Source organism: Mya arenaria, chromosome 8, assembly GCF_026914265.1.
Source record: "Mya arenaria isolate MELC-2E11 chromosome 8, ASM2691426v1".
Classification (NCBI taxonomy): Eukaryota; Metazoa; Mollusca; class Bivalvia; order Myida; family Myidae; genus Mya; species Mya arenaria.
The window spans coordinates 49,700,135-49,713,460 of NC_069129.1; positions in this window are offsets into that span (position 1 = coordinate 49,700,135).

The following is a 13,326-nucleotide window of genomic DNA, read 5'->3' on the forward strand; positions in this document are numbered from 1 at the left end:
TTTCCTGGTTTCAAATATGAAAAAAATCATTTTTTAAAATAGCTGCAATTAACACTAAGCCTCAAGACATTGTTGATGGGAAGTTCTGATAAATTTGACTCATAAACATATTCAATTTGTATTAAGATATTTCAGAGAAAAAGTAAATTCTTTTTGATTGGAAATCTGATAAAATCTTCTTTCGTAACAATTGCTTAACTCCTAAATACAGTTTTACATGTTGCAACGGATATATAAATAAAACTTGCTAAATATTGAACCTCAGACTTAAATAAAAAATATATGTTTTTTTTTCAAACATGAAATTGTGGTCCTTCACTCGAGTTTTGCATCGCGGCCGGCCCTTAAATGATTTACACAATAGGGATGAGCTTTGTCAAACGGTAAACATCCTCGTCGTACGAACAATTTAAAGTGACACTCTTATTCAAAATCAATACATACACATGTATAACAAACATAAAATTTGAGTAATAAACCTTTATCTACTTACTAAAAAATGCATTTATGGAAAATATTAATTACTGATAACAAAATTGTAACTGTGTATTTAATTGCTGAAAACGTAAAAAATATTAAATGATTGGTGAATGCTAAAAGATTTACAGTGATCTACCATAGTCTTATAAGGTAGAAATATATTGTTTTCTGCACCTTTCTTTCAAAGTAAACTCGGAATCATTCATAAGAATCATTGTATTCGACATTTTTTCATCCTTTCGGGTATATTTAAACAATTCTTTTAATTGTGGTAAATCTTATTTGGGAGTAATAGTGCATCTTTAAATGAAAAACTGGTTGAACAACTGGTTTAAAATTGAAACTGTGAAAGTTACTTAATCATATGTTTCTGGTGAAATGTTATATTTTGTTTTTTTTAACTGTCGTCATGTTCTTTGCAGTAACATAATTAATTTTGATCATTTATCTGCTCTTATAACGTTTGTTTTCTTAATTATTAAATAAAGGTAAAGTAATGTTCCTAAATTCCATTGGTTACATGCCTTTCAAAGGTATTCGTTACAAACATCTAGAATATGTTTAATCATATATTGTTATACTTTTGCAAAAAGATTATTTGATAGTGTATGCAATTAAATGTGAAAATCGAACTGACATGTTCCTACCACGCTGCTTTCGTTATTGTTTGTACTATTGTGTTTCTTGTTCAAGGTCAATAAAACGGCCCTAACTTTGTGCTTTAAGATTGAAAAATTAAAAAGGGTCATTCTACTGATATCCCAAGAGAACAAAGATTATGCAAATAATGTCTGAAGACATTGGAGATGAATATCGCTATAATCAAAACTTTACTCCAAAATTTGTTCTTTAATGTAAATATGGAAAATGTTAAGCACACAATTGGCGATTTAAAACAATGGTGTACAAAAAGACTTATCTGCAGCTCCAAATGTGACAGGCATATGGGGTACATATGATTTTGTACCATAGAGCCTCTTATGATTGATTTTGCAGATTTAAAGTTGCACTCGTTGCCTACATGGGCATGATAGATAGATAACATGATATGCTTATAATGCACCAGTCAATTGTAACCACGCCCCCCCCCCCAGGTCCGGGGAATAGCGGGGACTTTGACATGCGGTCCAGCCAACCCTGGGTAAAATCTCCGCCCTGCGGGGACGAACTGATGGTCAAATCCCCGCCAAACGCCCCCGCATCCAGGGAAATTCCTCCTATATTTCGCGCGAAGACAAAACCACCGCATTCACCCGGCACTGCGGGGCCACCTGAAAGTTAAAACACGGCCCATTTCCACAGCTATTCCACTAGTACCCCCGGACCTTGGGGGGGGGGCGTGGTTACAATTTACTGGTGTATAACCTAGTTAAACAAACAAAAATAAGATTTATTCAGCTTGATAAATATTGCACTTAAAATGATATAGAATGTTTAAGATTACACTATAACTACAGCTTGATCAATAAAGAACAAAATGATAAAGAATATAAAAAGAAGATGACTTAATTGACATTCCGCATTATAGTTTATGTAAACATAGCTAGTTTTATCAACATATTTTTATCAGCAATGCATTAGAAATTTCAAAAGGTTTGGATATGATTAAGGTTACAATAAACATGTTAACGTCTTTCATCATCACAGGACGACAATCCCTCCGACCTTTTTAGAACACTCAATCACTTTGTTTTAATACGAAGCCAATACATTTTCTACTGTCACTATATTGGGAAACCCCTTTACTCTGCAGTAGAATTGTTCTTGAGGCAATGAAGCAACATAAGTTACATTATAACTGCGAGGGTTTACATTATTTTCCTTTTTCCAAAGATGTATTTGCATTCGAAAGTCATCCCTAGGTACAGATCTTAACATAATGATATCAGAGGTGGTATTTAATATGCAACTTAAGTCAATTTTATGGCCAAACAGAATAGACATCATTCCCTGCATTAAATTGTTATTTATAACACGCAATCCGATATGATACATCAATCTTAGATCCAATCATAACCAATATTTAATACCACCCATGATCAGGCTTTTTAAATGGTATCCTGTGAAAGCTTTCAGTATTATGTCGTTGAATTCGACCGCAGCTTTTTTCAAGAATGTTCATGTGATGGTTCTTCACTGGTCAAGTTATTAATTAAATTGTTCGAGTTAGACTATGCCAAAATGATTTTGATAAAGACTTAACAGAAATACATGAGTCAACAGGTCAACATTAAATGTACAGTACAGTCGAATCTCGTTTGCTCGAACTCCCAGATACCGGCGAACTTAACTTGAGCCTCGAAAAATTCGAACCAAGCGGAAATGCTTACTTTCAGTATAAAGAAATCGGTCCTTTACATCCATTTAGAGCAAACGAGGAATTCGAGCCAAGCGAGTTTGAGCCAACGGGGTTCCACTGTAAGTTTACGATATTGAAAACATACCTCTCTAAGGCAATCAATATAAGCGAATTACTCAAGACAAAGTGAAAAAAGATCACGCAATCTATTCAATTGTATTGAGAGTGATTAGTGAACAATTGTTTTGTATAAAAACATACCATTTTTATTAAACAATTGCATACGCTCTATCATACAATAAACACATGTCTACAGGAAACGAATTTAATCATGTTTCACATGTGTATATTGAATATGTATATATGTGTTATTATCTCGATCGGTTTTTAAGTTATGGCCAATACCTGACCATTAATACCACCATAGTTATGGGACATGCTACGCAGTCGCATTGTTTAACTAGTAATATGTGTGTTGCATGTTTATATCTTGAATGGCTATTGAGATATGTTCTTTTTAAAGTTATTTTTAATGAGATGTATAACTTGACAAAGTTGTGTTCCTAACTGTTCATTTGCGTATTAATTGAACGCTGATTTTATACTGAAAATGCGAACAAAACTATAAATTTCATCTTGTTTATGGAAAGTTCTGGTCCCATATATTCACGAACGTCTGGAGTCTAAGTTTGAGATTCTAGACTCAAAAAGGCATGTCTTGATTTTGATTTCAAATAATTATGTATAAGCTAATTATTTATCGTGCAAATAACGTATAATTAACATGTGACTAGTTTCACGATTATTTTTTACTTGTTTGTTTTGTTTTGCGGGTGTTTGGGGCAGGGGCAAACTAATTTTTATTAATGACTTTGTAATGAATCTAAACAAAAAACATAAGATTTTCTAAATCTGAGTCCTGAACTAAGAGTAATGAACTCTGGTCAGTTGTAATGATACTGACCATCTAAATACCAAGCAATGTAATATTGTTTTGTTAAAGAGAAGGAAAAAGCTTTTGTGTAAACATTATTAGCCAATGAAAACATAATTCAATTAAAGTCAATACGATGTCTATCTTCAGAAGAAAAAACACATTATTATCCTACATAACTTTTAATGTTTTGACAAGAAACGTATCTAATCAAGCAATTTTAAGAATTTCAATCCTTTTTAAGGGAGTAGGTAAGGGCGACACAAACGTTAAGTCACCATACAATTTCAAGATATGCACTAATATAGCTTTATCAATAAATTATGGAATCCTTGGACCTAAGATCAGTGTGACACGAATTCACATTAACATTAAAAAATATTGGCGATTTAAAGTATTTTTCATGAGCATAATCATACATAACGACACTTATATTAATTACCAATTTAAAGTGACACTCTTTTTCAAAAACAATACATACACAAGTATAACAAACATCAATTTTGACTATTAAACCTTTAACTACTTACTAAATAATGCATTTATGGAAAATATGAATTACTGATAACACGATTGTAACCGTGTATTTAATAGCAGAAAGCGCAAAAATATTAAATGATTGGTGAATGCTAAAAGATTTGTTGTGGTCTACTATAGTCCCATAAGGTAGAAATACCGTGTCTTGTGCTCATTTATTTCAAATTAAACTCGGTCTCCTTCATAAAAACCATGATTTCGACATTTATTAATCCTTTTTGGAATATTAAGAAATATTATTAAGTGTTGTAATTCCTATTTGGGAATATCCTCTCCCATCACCGCATCTTTAAAGTAATTTTTATTAGACGTATATACACCAATAAATCTTTCACAGTAATCTACAGAAATCTAAGGTTGTGTTAATACTTATGTACAATTAGTATATTGTCAACCACTTTCATATTTTCTGCCTGGGCGTTTTTGAGATTGACCGTAATCAGGATCTTAACTCTTCTGCTAGATTTGTCCAGAACGTATCCATATCTTGCTCCTGGTCTGGATACTCCAGCGATCCCTCATTCTTAAGGAGCCGCAAAAAGGGTTCAGGTAGTGTATTGGTCTCAAACTTTTCCATCAACACAACAATTATTATATTTTGTTTGGTTTCCACCGATTCTACAAAAGCCATGTTAATATCATAGTCACACCAAGAATCAGACAGATATTCGTTGTCAACAAGCAACACCGTCTTTCGGCTTGTGCAAATTGCATGCATGATATTCTCCGCAACAGATACACCTGCTTGGGAGTTCCTATCTGCTATCCAGAAATTAAGTTGATGCCTCTGTTCTAAGGCAGGAACCAACGAAGTCTTTATGAAACCTGATCTTCCTTTTGAATATGATATCATCGCATCATGAGAAAATAGGTGTTCAAACCCTTCATGTCGATATCTCCGTCCTATACTATACATAACATATCTGATCTTCCATCGATTTTTGTATGTAGCTGTTCCTAATGCAACTGTAACAATGACTCCTATCAGCAAACTTCCACCAGCAATTACCCAAGTAATCCATGTCCGGTCTTTGCAAATATCATTTTCAAGTAGATTGACGAGATTGTGAACGTCAACATCAGTTGTAATAGGTTTGATCTTTCCATTTAGCATACAACTATCAACGGACCCTACCGTTACTTTAACATTGGAAGTAACAATCCATTGCCAAAACGGAAGTTGTTCACATGAACACTCAAGAGGGTTGTGGGACAGATCAACGGTGACATCTAAACGTTTGTTTTTAACACATTCCGACTCTGTCATTTGATCCAAATAAGCCCTGAACTCTTCTGGCAAACTTGATATTCTGTTGGAAGTTATATCGAGGTGATGGAAACAAGGGCTGTTCAATTTTAAGTTCCATGTTTGTATGTGATTATCGGAAATATCTAATTGCTCAAGCTTCGCCATCGATTCCAACAAACTCGGATGCAAACTGTTTACTTTGATAGCTGACATGGTCAAATTTTTCATTTTCTTTTGCTTTTCAAAAATAACAGCTGCATCTGTATTCTTATGGTGAAAGGTTTCTTCTAGCACATTTCCTGTAAGAGTAAGCATTTCCAGATTCTTAAATCCAGTAAAGAAGTTTTTTGAAATGTATGTGCAGTTATTTTCAGACAAATCCAAATGTTTTAAGTGGTGCAAGCCCAACACTGGTCCTGTCCAGTTTGATAGCAAGTTGTATGACAAGTCCAAATATTGCAAGTTTTTCGCTCCGCATAATACTACCAGAGGAATCGCGCCGTACAAATGACCCCGAGACCATAGCAATTGCGTTAGGTATGCATATCCTTTTGCAAACAACTGAGTCATGGCAACTGCATTTGAATTCGAAATCAATCGTTGAGTTGATAAACAATTCTTCCCAATCGCATCGAGGTATAGTTTCGATAATTTCATTACTAAGAGACATTTCCTTTAAAACAATATCCCAAATTTCTTCTTCGTTGTTAGCGTCCAATGATTCGTTTCTTAAATTGGGTGGTATATAACTAACATCACATATCATAGCTGGTAGCGTACCTCTTGTGTTGTGAGGTAACATGTCGTTAAATTCAAACTTAAAAGGATCAAAACCAAGAAACTGTCTAGATATATCTAAACATTTTAAATTTTTGGCCATGAATAATATTTAACCGAGAACATGCGTGATAAACACACAATTGATGTATAGTAGGAAAGAAGCTACAATTCCTTCAAATTATCAAAAAGACGCCTTAAAATTAGTTAGAAAATTAAAAAAGAATAAAAAACCAACTCTTACCATTTTAGATCAAAACATTAAGCCATCCCAATGTGCAGAAAATGGAGGTTAAGTACACTTCCTAGTATGAGATAAAATGTTTTGGTGTTCAGGGTTTGTTCTTATCTTGCACGTGGGAAATTTGAAAACCTATTGAACGGGCATCGGATACAATCTATAAAAAATTTGTTTATTTTTGCAACTATGTTCATTTGAAGGTAATTTTCTGCATCCATGAGTGTCATTTAATTTTAATTATTCAAAACACGCTGTTGTGTATTTCAAACATCTGTGAAAATAGTATACAGCTTGAGAGTAATCAACCCAATATTTATATAACCTTTCATAGATAGACATAGGTTTATGAGATAAAATATGAATCGAAATGAACTAAATCAATACTTTCATTTAAAACTTTAAAAAGTAAGGAAACATCACACAAAACTATTCATTCTACATGTGTCACTCGTACCATTGATGCTGTATTTTAATCACATTTATCTCTAGGTAATATATGGCAAATGCCACTTAGTAGTTATATACATGAATATGAGTATGTTTGTGGATAAAAAGTATACCGCTTCACCACCTGCCTCCACAAAATATTTTCCCAAAATATATACGGGGAAGAGGGTCGGTTTGTATGTTAAATCTGATTAATATGAATTCATCTGTAGCATATAATGAATATTTTATTTTATATGTAAGTTTCAACAAACTATTTCTATATTATATGATTGTAACATATTTTATGACTTGCAGAAACGTTTATTAAGCATAAAGAATACCATTATGTCAGCGAGTTTTTTTAATGATATTATAGGCATATTTTTATAGATAATGTCATAGGTCCTTTGAAGGTTACCAAATGAAGTTAACATGTCATACTAACGTGAGCTACGGTCTGCTTGTTCATTTATTACTTTATCAAGTCAATGATAAATGCGAAATGTTCGCAGCGATGCGACTTTAATTGATGTGTATGTTAAACATCTTCGCTAGTGCAAAGTTTAGACTGCGTGGTAATATCGTTCAGGGACGATGAAATATTTAATATCTGATTTAAAGCTGCAGTCTCACAGATATACCGTTTTTACAACTTCTTTTATTTTTTGCTTTGGAAAGAGCAACTTTTTGCGTACATAAATATCTGCAAACTAATCATAAACGATTGCTGATAAAAGATCAGATCGCAGATTTTCATATTTCAGTTCGAAAATTAATGTTTTATGGATTATTATTAAACCGTTACTAACGGTTTAGGAGAACTGAATAAAACATCAATTTTAGAACGTTAAAACAAGAATCTGCGATCTAATCTTATCTCAGCAGTCTTATATAACTGGTTTCCATGCATTTTCGCTCATTCCACGACAAAAAAAAAGTTGTCAAAACGTTCAGTCCTTGAGAGTGTAGCTTTACAGTGTTTTTACAAAACAAACTTTCAAGCGTTTTCCTAGTTGCACATTTGTAAATTTGTTACCTATGTATATAGCATTGTATATAATCTAAAAGTAAGGACTGACAAATGGACAGGGTTCCACAAACATGTCTGATTCCACAAAGGGTCAGGTATTAGTCTATTTATAACCCAATCACTACATACTTGTTTAAAATAGATTCCCCCAAAAGTGCAGGTTTAGTTTTATACTTTGATAAGATTTACCTTTTGCGTTTTATCTTTATCTAAAATTGTTGGGATAAGAGTGAGGTTTGTGAACTTAAACTGGTTTAACCCCCCAGTAAATGACCGTTACACGGCGGTACCTTGATAAACATACCTAGTTATTTTATATATAGTATGTATGGACGGTGCTGCTTATGGAGTTTTGTGCTGCTCTTCCATGTTTCTTGTTTGTGATTTTATATTATATGTCTTTGGCGTTTACCTAGTGCCATTAAACCGGGTTTATTTTTAGACTTGTTGCTACTGAGTTTGTTTCTGTAGCTTTTTGCATAAATATTAGTTCTGTTTTAGTCAAATTATCATGTGGAAGTAGAGGTTGTGTTTTTCACATATTCTCATTTGTTAGTTATACTTATCATTGGATCCAATGAGATATATTGTTCAACATATTCAAGATAAGAAAGGGATACAAAAGATGTTTCGATATACACAAGAAGTGGGGCTTATTTACCATATTACATTAGAGGATTGGGACCGTTGGGTAGGCCATTCATCCGCTAGTGCACTCAAGTAGGCGTTCCTCTGTGCATGCAAATAATGTATGGCATCCAAAAATATATGTGGTGATTCGTTTCATTTTACCCATTTAGTATACAGCATATAGTTGTCGCTTCATCACCACTGCTATGATTAAAGTTGAACTTGGTATATAGATAGATGGCAATGAGAGGAATTTTCATAATTGTTGTCCGGAAAATAACTTCAAAACCACTGATGGGATTGAAATAAACTTGGTAATAATATAGAAGGGAATGAGAGGAAGCATATTGTACAAGAACTATAATCCTTTTATGCATATTTATTAAGTTATCTCCCTTAACCATTTTTTTTGCATGAGTGATGCTTGTCCGCGCCAAAACTTTAAAACTACTGATGTAATTGAAATAAAACTTGGCTCATAGATTGAAAGAAAGTGCAGTGCCCAATTGCAAAAAAAACAAAATCATATCATGCATATTTATTTAGTTATCTCCTCGTTTCCTGTTTTTACTTGTCCGGGCTATTACTTCAAAAGTTGTGATGGTATTGAATTAAAACCTGGTTTCCAGATACATGGCTATGAGAGGAATGACAGCCCTAATGGAAACCTCCACTTGGAACTCTCCAATACGAATGCTTAAGCCTTTGTTGTTTAGCACAGGACTACAAATATTCTGAGGGTTTCAATATAACGCTTCGAACCCAACCAATTCTGAAGCATTTATTTCTTTCCTGTTTTCAGTAGGTTACATTTTTACAGCCGTTTATATTGTATTTCCATGATATATTATAATACATTCCTGCACATAAATATTTGCTTCTCTAAAGATTTCATTACTTGCACGCCTGGCTGAAATAGGCGGTTGGACTTAAGTTAAATAATTTTCAAACCTGCCCATTTCTTTCCAAGTTACGATGTTTTTCCTACTTCATTATTATATTGCTGCAACAATTTACCTTATCTACTGTGAGTTTCACGATAAAGATAAAAATATTGCATATTTAAATTATACTCCTGAATGTGTACACGTTTTCACAGGTTTTGTCTCACAAACACAAACCCTAATAAAAAATCTGTTTAAACATAGAACGTTTTTACTGGAATATATTTGATTAGTTGCGTAGGAAAGATATTGGAACGTATTTATTTTCAAACATGTTTACAACTATATACATCAGAAAATCTTATTTCAAAGAAATCAAATATGCAATTCATTCAATGTTAAACCACCTTTAGTTTTCCAAAGCGTTTAATAGAGTTCGGCACTGTGGCCTTATTTTTAAACTTAAAGAGTAAGGATGACCGATGTTATTATCATCTGTGTATCCCATTACAATCAAAATCGAATTCAACTCATTACAGTTTACCACAGGGCTCTAATTTGGGCCCTCTGCTCTTTTTCATATACGTTAATGACATAGTTGCCGCACTCCAAAGCACAACTTGATTGTTTGCGGATGATATTTCACTTGTTGTCAGCTTGCCCATCTCATATAGAAAATACTTTAGATGTTTTCATGCAAACCAGTTCTGACTGATCAAAACAATGGTTTGTTCAATTCAATCCATCGAAAACTGAAGCAAAATTTTGCGCACTGTCAAATAAACCGCACCAACATATTATATTTTATTGAACAGGACTTACTTAATTTGACTCACACAAACAGTAAAGAGTCACTTTAAGTTCTGACCTCAACCGGCATCAGTATATTAAATCTGCAAAGAAGGTTCAATACAAATTATTAAAATTTAACTTCGTCTAAAAACTCTCAATCAAATTTACCTTAGTACCTTAAGACCAGCCTTCGAAGATGCTTCAGAAGCATGTGATGAATGTACTGAATATGAAAAAGAAACACTTGAAAAACTTCAATTTCAGGCAGCATTAATTGTTATGGTCTATATCAATTGAAGGATTATGCAAAAACTCACCCTAGTATAGATGAAAATAGATCACTTTTAACAAAGTCGCGAACAGAATATAAAACTCTTTTCAGGACAAAACGATTCCTACATGATAAAAATGCTACAGAAAAACTGGTTCAAGCAAGATACAAAAATGCAAAACTATATTGGAATATGTTCAAAAATAGGCAAAGTAGTAATAATAATAATATTTCATCGGGCAATATATCAATCTCGCAGTTTGAGCAATATTTTAAATCCATCAATAATCCAGCTTCGGTTATCTATCAGGAAAATGAAGAAACCGAATATTTTAACAATAGCTTCTTGAATGGGGAACTACAAGTCATGTTCTCAGAACTAGATATCGATATCTCAACTAAAGAAATTATGACTGCATGCTCCTAATTAACCAGCGGTCGCTCTAGTCGACCTTGATCTTATCTTAAACAAAATTATTAAACATGGATTTCCTCATTTATCTGGATATTTTAATGCTTTGTTTAATAGTGTCCTTAAACTTGGTTATTTCCCTTCGCAGCGGACAGAGGGCTATATTGTACCATTATTTAAAAAGGGGGACCCAAATCTGCCTGAAAACTATAGGGGTATAACTCTTTTAAGCACATTAGGCAAACTATTCACCCGTATAATTAATAATAGATTGAATACATGGGCAGAAAATTACTATGTTTACACCGAGTCACAAGCCGGTTTCAGAAAAAATATTGGTACGATTGATAATATACATGTCTTGAGTAATATCATTAAAAGTGTTCTAAAACAAAACAACAAACTGTATGTATGTTTTGTTGACTTAACCAAAGCATTTGATTTATTATCAATGGGTTATATATTTTACAAACTAATTAAATACGGCATACGTGGCAACCTGATGAATACTATACAGTCTTGATATTGCAATGTAAAATCAAGCATAAAATTTCAAAATGAGCTAAGTGAGACATTTAAAATTTCAGGGAGACGTCAGGGGGACTGCTTGTCTCCATTTATATTTTCTATGTATATTAATGAATTAGAAGAATTCTTACTAAAAGGGTTCAAGGACTTAATATTAACACACTCAAACTACTGCTATTGTTGTATGCCGATGATATTGTTATATTTTCAAATTCAGAGGAAGACCTACAAAATGGCTTGAATATTTTTCAAAATTATTGTCAGAAATGGAAATAAGTTGTTAACATTGAAAAAACAAAGAATATGGTGTTTCGGAAAGGGGGCAGATTAAGAAATAATTTGAAATTCTATTATTATAGTAAAGAAATAGAAATAGTAAATCAGTTTACATACCTTGGAATAACTTTTTCCACTGGGGGCTCATTTAATAAAACGTTTGAAGCCCTTGGAGGTCAAGCGCTTAAAGCCATATTTAAACTTATAAAATACTTATCAAAATTTACAAGTTTGAAAGTAAGCCACGTCTTTTCATTATTCGATAAATTAATAACTCCAGTACTTAATTATAGTTCAGAAGTATGGGGTTTTTCGAAAGCAGATGGACTCGAAAAAATCCACCTCCATTTTTTAAAAACACTTTTAGGCGTTAAACTTTCAACGCAAAACAACTTTATATATGGAGAATTAGGTTGAGTTCCATTGTATGTCCATATATTGACATCAATCATCCGCTTTTGGTTGACAATGACGGATGAAAGAAAATTCATCCGACTTACATTTAACTCGATGTTAACTGATATACAAAACAACGCAACGGAAATAAATTGGGCAATTAAAGTTAAAAAATTGTTAGAATCTATGGGATTCGCTGAAGTTTGGCTAACCAAGGGGTTGTAAATACAAAATATTTTATACACATCTTTAAGATGAGGGCTAGAGATTGTTTCATGCAAAAATGGAATGAAGATTTACGAGAGTCATCAAGAGCGTCAACATACATACTATTTGCAAATTTTAATTATCAGTCATGTTTAGACACCATACAAAACAATAAATTCAGAACAGCTTTAACACGACTAAGAGAAGCTTCAAACAGATTAGAAATAGAAATGGGCAGATGGCACAAGCCCCCAAATAATACCAAGAAATGAACGAAAATGCCAGCTTTGTAATACACTTGAAGGTGAATACCATTTTCTCTGATAATGTCCTTTATACCATGAATTAAGAATCTTATACATTAGGCGACATTATTGGCGCAATCCAAATATTCCTAAATTCATCGAACTGATTTCGAGCGAAAAGTACTATTAGAAAACTATGTTGTTTTGTCTATAAGGGCTTTGAAATGCGTCAGTATAAACATTAGACACTTTTCTCCACTAACTTCTTTCAGTATATTAAGCAAATGTGATATAACTTTACTTCGTTTATACATTATGATTGATTTTGAAAGTTGTTCTATCGGAAATGTTTATATACTGTACATGTTTATATTATATGTAACTCATGGGTTGTAAGCTTATAGTTAATAAAATCTTCTTCTTCTTCTATACAAATCGTGGAGAACTACCGTTTTACCTACCGCAGCTCTTTCCGGTGACAGTAAATGATTTTAACCCTGATAGTCTACAAAACAGTGATACTCTAGTAACAGTCAGTAGGAGATTAGACATCTAATGACGTTTAATAATTCCTTCCGCCATATTATTGTGGAATAAACTCGATATAGACACACGACACTCGCCTACACTCTCGTTTTACAAGCGAAATTTACTACAAAGGCTTAAAAGACCTGATGTTCTATCTTTATTTGTCTTTGGACAACGCCTC